The 6,017-nt window shown below is 50.7% G+C and overlaps 1 long non-coding RNA gene across 1 annotated transcript; it reads right to left on the bottom strand.

The window, feature by feature from the left end:
* Window positions 1-782: 782 nt before the first annotated feature.
* LOC142071726 (uncharacterized) lies at window positions 783-2,520 on the bottom strand. The gene is made up of 3 exons (XR_012667914.1): window positions 2,409-2,520; window positions 2,278-2,304; window positions 783-864 (listed from the first exon to the last, which is right to left on the bottom strand). It is a non-coding gene; the product is annotated as an uncharacterized LOC142071726 (long non-coding RNA).
* Between the last annotated feature and the right edge of the window lie 3,497 nt (window positions 2,521-6,017).

Genomic DNA, 6,017 nt, shown 5'->3' with positions numbered 1-6,017 from the left:
TGAAAACATTTGGATTTTCTTGAGAGTTTTTTTTTTTTTTTTTTGCATTATTACAAAATTTTCAACTTAAACCTTTTATTTGGGCGGAGGGGTCCTATTATGTATTGTTTATTGGGTTCTGTTCTATTCTATGTAGCTTCTTACACCACACTCATCAACGTAATATCAGGATTTCTTCTGCTTTACCAATTTTGAGCCCTCATCTTAGTCAAATGGTAGGATTTTCAAAACTGAAAATATTCATTCTGGAAAATTCCAAGTTTTGAGAAGAATAAAAAAATAATGGAAAATATTTAAAAATGAAAAATTAGTCCATTTCGGAAAACAACAGAACAAAAAACGTCTTTGACCAGTGAGAGGTGCTATCCCCACAATGCCATATCTCAGGGACACAGTGTGATTGGGGAGTAGACCCAGAAGAAAGGGTGGAGCTGCCCAGTGAAAGAGCTGGTGAAAGTGTAGATTGGGGCCTCCATACCAGGATGATAAAATGACACCAGGCCCCGCTCATAGTCCAGATACACTCCGATCTTCCCAGGGATCCCAGTCAGGGGCAGGAGGGTCTCTGGGGAGGTGCGAGCCCGGTAATGGCTCCCACACTGATCCACGGCCCAGATCCTCTCCTCAGGAGAAAAGCAGATCCAGCCCTTCCTCCTGACGGATTCTTTGGCCACCCCCACAGCCCAGGTCCTACCACCAGGTTTCCCCGAGGCAAACCCTTCCGAGCCCAGCACGCAGGTTTCACTGTCAAATCTCTCAGGGTTGTCAGGCACGTCCTGCTCAGGCCCCTCCATTTCACAGATCGCCGATTCTCAGAGACCTTGAGGCTGGGATGAGCCGTGTCCGGATCCAGACTCACCATCGCTGCAGAGATGGGGCAGAGCATCAGGGGCAGAGCGCAGCCCAACTGCATAGGTGCTGACTCCGTGGGTGCTACAGGGCTGGAGCACGCACGGGGAAAAATTAGTGGGTGCTCTGCACCCACTGGCAGCCAAGCTCCCCCCCCACCTCACCTCACTTCACCTAACCTCTGCCTCCTCCCCTGAGCATGCTGTGTCCCTGCTTCCCCTAAGTCCCAGTGCTTGCAGCCACAAAACAGCTGTTTTGCGGCATAACAAGCTCTGGGAGGGACGGGGGAGGAGCGGGAACGTGGCGCACTCAGGGGAGGAGGCGAAGCCGGGGAGGGGATTTGGGGAAGGAGTCCAATAGGGGCAGGGAGGGGGCAGAGTTGAGGCGGGGACTTTGGGGAAGGGGTTGGAATGGGGCGGGGCAGGGGTGGAGTCAGGGCAGGGCTGGGGGTAGAGGAGGGGTCGAGCACCCACTGGCACCAGCAGAAGTTGGTGCCTATGCCCATCGAGGCTGTTTCCCATCCTCCCGCCAGCTCTGTCTTGGCTAGGACACTCTCTGATTTCCCGCCTCTAACTCCCAGGGATCTGCTTCTCTGCATTTCACTGCAGCTCTCCTCCCAGGCAATAGGGGCAAATAGTTCCCCTGGAAGAGCTGGGGATGCCTCTAGCTCCCATTGGGCCTGTCTGTAACCTCTACAGAGGCCCCAGTAAGGAACGAGCTCAGGTGTTACACACACGGAGATCATTTCAACCATTAAAAGAACTCAGTAGTCACCCACCACAAAATCTGTGCTCTGGGGCTGCTACCACGTCTCCACAGCTAAGACACCACCTGAGTTTCCAATCTACACCCGAGTTGGGAGCCCTCTATTCTAATACCCACAAAGTCCTATCAGACTCAAATTTGGTAGATTTGGTCCAGGTCTGAGGTAGAATTTTTCTACCATATTTGAACTGAATTAGCCAAAGGGCTACTGACTGACAACTCCATAAAAACAGAGATTTCACCAGTCCAAAAAGCATTAAGACAATTACCCGCAACCAGTTAAGGTAATTTACACAGTTTCCTAGAACCCTTCTAGTTCATGAAGTTAATTAATAACAACACAACACATGAGAATTCACCATATGTGTCCAGTAAAACCCCAACTCTGAACCATAATTACCAACGGCTGCAAGCACCTACCCCCCTGAATTGACAGCAGGTAAGTTCCCGGCCTTAGGAGCACTCTGACTTATTGCAGTTACACTGGAGAGCTCGGGACTCCACCCTTAAGTGTGAGCATTTGTTTTATGCAAGTAAACTGGGGACGAATCTGGCATTTTCATTGACCATACTGCTCTTTCCCTGTGATTTCTGGCATGTGCGCGTTTGCTGGGCAGCAGAGTGGTGCAGGAGGTCTGACATTAAAATACCAGCTTCACTTACCTGCATTTTTGCTGACTTTACTCCAGCCTGAAATCAAACACACCAAGAGGTGAGCACTCCCCGGAGCACGGACTGCCGGCAAAGGACACAATGTCATCTGGGGTGGGGAAAAGGGGACACATGGCACTTACCAAGTTCGGCCAGGGATTTCTCTGCAAACAGAGAGACATAGGTATGCAGTCAGTTCTACAACAGCTCCTGGGTTAGGGAATCTGCCTTTAAAGGACCACTTTGCCCTTTCCACTGTGCTCTCCGCTGCGCTCTTCCCGCCCAGGTCTCCTGGCCTGAGCTCCATCCTCATAGAGCTCTTAGTGGCTTTGGGCTCTGTAGATTACACCCCCCTTCTTGGCATCTGACCCTCGCTGGGCTCCTATGGCCCTGCCCTAGCTGGGCTCACCTGTGGTGTAGTGTTCACACTCCCCTTGTGCCAGGCAGCTTGGTGAGGGGCTAGGCCCTGATAACATGGCAGTGAGGGTTTAATGAGCTAACCCTTGGCCCTGGACACTGGATCTCAGCTCATGGGCCCAGCAACATGAGCTGGCTCCTTCTCACTGAGCTTGTGCCTCAAAGTGTCAGAGAGTGCTAGGAGACTTTGGGACTGCGCTGAGCCCCTGTTTCCAGGGCATCAGAATTCCCCCCACCCCTCCATTCCTTTAAATTCAGTAGCAAAAAGGTACGTGGGCCCAGGCAGACCCACCAGTTTTGGATATGGACATTCCCCTGTGTGCAGATTTTAAAGGAAGGGGCTGAAATCAGGCTTATGATGGAAACTGAGCAGCAACCTTATCTATGGAGCAGTTACCCCACTCGATGATTAGTCAGAGCTCCCCGTCCGTTTGATTCCCAGAGCCTCTCCTAACAGATAGTGCAGAGACAAAAGCCAAAGTCTGTCTGACTATGTACAGTGAGAGAAACTTGTTCAAGCCTCCGGAGAGCCCAGACATTTACCTCTCTCGTTCTCCAGCTCAGCGCACAGAATCTCTGGAAGAGAAAAGGAAGAAAGAGGCGAGGTTTCATCTTGTTGCATTAGCTGGGTTATTCCTACTGTTATTTCAGGGAACTTGTCCCAGGAACTTACCTCTCTCTTTCTCCAGTTCAGATCGCAGGTTTTCTAAAGAAAGAAGAGTCAAAGAGGTGAGATTCTGGGGGGCAATGGTCCCCTCTCATACTAGCAAAGAACTGCCATCATAGATTCACAGAGTTCAGGGCCAGAAGGATTGTAGTCTGACCTCCTGTACATCACAGACCTTAGACCCTCACTCAGTCACCGGTGTACCAGGCCTAAGGTTACACTTTAGTCACGGGTATTTTTAGAGAAAGTTGTGGACAGGTCATGGGCAATAAACAAAAAAATTCCCCACCTGTGACCAGTTCATGATTTATACCATAAGCCCCCTAAGTAAATCTCAGCGGGGCTGCTGCTGGAGGGGGAGCAGGGCCAGTGGCACCAGCTGCCAGGGGCCACTGAGCAGCAGCTGCTTCAGCCGCCCGAGGGACCACTGCTCAGGCGCTCTCTGGGGCCAGCCCCACCGGCTGCTGGTCAGGTGGTCCCCGGGGCCAGCTGCCCTGGGCCACTCCAGCAGTGGCTGGCAGTCAGTGCAGCTGGCCGTGGGGCTGTCGGAATAACTGGCTGACCTGATTTGGAAAAAGACGTTGAAAAACTGGAAAAGATGCAGAAAAGAGCCACAAAAATTATTTGAGGGCTGGACAAAATGCCTGACAGCGAGAGACTGACTTATAATAACGTGATTATTCACACACATAAAGTTAAGCTTGTATCTAGCTGAACTGCGGCCCTGAGCTCTCTGGGCCTCAGTTTCCTGAGTGTAAAGCGGGATAAGAAAGGGTTCCTCGCCTTGTGCGGTAACTGCAGTTCTTCGAGTTGTGTGTTACTCCATGCTCTGTGTATTCACAGCCCGGCGCCTCACATCGGAGATTTTAGGTAGCCGTTTCTGTTCGGCCCACACATCCGCTCTCCCCATCTCCTGCTCCGCATTAGGTCAATGTAGCGCTGTGCAGACAAACTGCTCCCAGTTCCTTCTCCACCACAGAGCTCATAGGTCAGAGCTCCAGAGCAGGGGGGAAGGAGGGCAAATAGTGGAGCACCCACAGGGACACATCTCAGAGAGCGACAGGTACGGCACCAGGTGAGGGACCCTTTCTCCTTCTTGCAGCGGTGTCTCTGTGGGTGTCTCGGCGACTCGGCAGCCGTACCCGTGACGGAGGGGTGGGGTTTCAGAGTCGAGTCTAGTCCTGAGCATCAGACACTGGAATAAAATATAGCAGAGGATGCAGGGGTGCCGGAACTGGGGGGATCAAGGGGCCAGGCCCTCCCCCCACTTTTTGCCAGCTGTAAAGGCAAGTGACGGTGGGGGGAGAGGAGTGAGCAGTAGGCGGGGTCTTGGGGGGAAGAGGGAGTGATGCTGGGGTTTTGGGGGAAGGGTTGGTGCAAGGTCAGGGGCTTGGGGAGAAGAGGTAGTGTGAGGTCAGGGCCTTGGGGGCAATGGGTGGCGTGAGCACAGGGAGAAAGGGGCGGGGCCTCAGGCGGGGCATGGCATGTGGGGTGCAGCCACAGTTCAGGTGCCTGTGGGCCCCTCACACACTTCTAAGGTGCCTCTGCTGAGATGTGGGTGACTGCACGATGTTCAGCAAATGTGTGAGCAGATGTCCACGTTTCTGCTCTGCACATGTCTGTGATCGGAACATTCCTGAGTAAGGCTGTGTAAGTGGAGAGAGATCTCCTGGAGTGAGTTCGAACCGTACAGGAAGGTGGAATGCCATAAGTGTGATAGCAATGGGTAATGCAGTCTGATATCCATCTCGAGAGTCTTTGTTTAGCGATTGAGGCTCCCTTATTTCTGTCTGATGACTGTGGGGGAGTTGATCTTCGCTTTTGTATTCATTGTGTTTTCTGTTGGGGTTCATATTGCCTTTGGGGAGGAGAAAATTGATCAGGCTGGGATCTCTGTGTCATCTGTGATTTATTATATCTTTTTTTTTGTGCAGGTGCATAAATTCTCAGTGAATGCAAAGTGGCTCTAGAGTCTTTTAGTATGTGGAGGAATTCATCCATTTTCTCTTCAAATAATTTGGATCTTTCAAATGGAAGGTCCTTCACAGTAGACTGGACTTTCCTTGGAAAGCCAGAAAGGTGAAGCCAGGAAGCTCCGCGTGCCCACTGCTGTTGAGATGAAGCAGGCAGCTGTATCAGCGGTGTTTAGAGAGGGGCCTGCAACAATGTCCTGGCAAGAAGCTGACCCTCAGTAGTGATCACCTGAAACTAATGGGAGATGGTCAATGACGGTGTTTAATGTAGAATAATTGATATGTTTGTATTTTGCCATAAGAGCTTGGTAATTAGCAATCTTAAATTGCAGGGTCACCTAAGAATATGATTTTCAAGTTGTTTTAAGTTCTGTCATAGGATGTTGATTTAGCATGGTGCTGTCTGCCACGTTCATTTACAGCATCGATTACAAGGGATTTTGGGAATGGGTGGGAAAATAAAAAATCTGAGTCTTTAGAGGGAACATAATATTTTTATCCGCTCTCTTGCATGTGGGATGTACTGTGCCACATAGTCTTTGCTGGGTCCAGCGATACCTTGTTAATAGTGAGTGCAATACAGGCTGATGATGAAGGGTGTAGGATGTCGAACAGCTTGTGTTGCAAAACCTTGACTTCTTCCAGTGGAATTTGTAGAGAATCCACTTCTCTCTTGATGAAGTCTTGAAATGGTT

The sequence above is a fragment of the Caretta caretta genome, chromosome 4 (genome assembly GCF_965140235.1).
Source record: "Caretta caretta isolate rCarCar2 chromosome 4, rCarCar1.hap1, whole genome shotgun sequence".
Taxonomy (NCBI): domain Eukaryota; kingdom Metazoa; phylum Chordata; order Testudines; family Cheloniidae; genus Caretta; species Caretta caretta.
The sequence above is the reverse complement of the archived record's forward strand: the minus strand, read 5'-3'. Positions and strand labels throughout refer to the sequence as shown.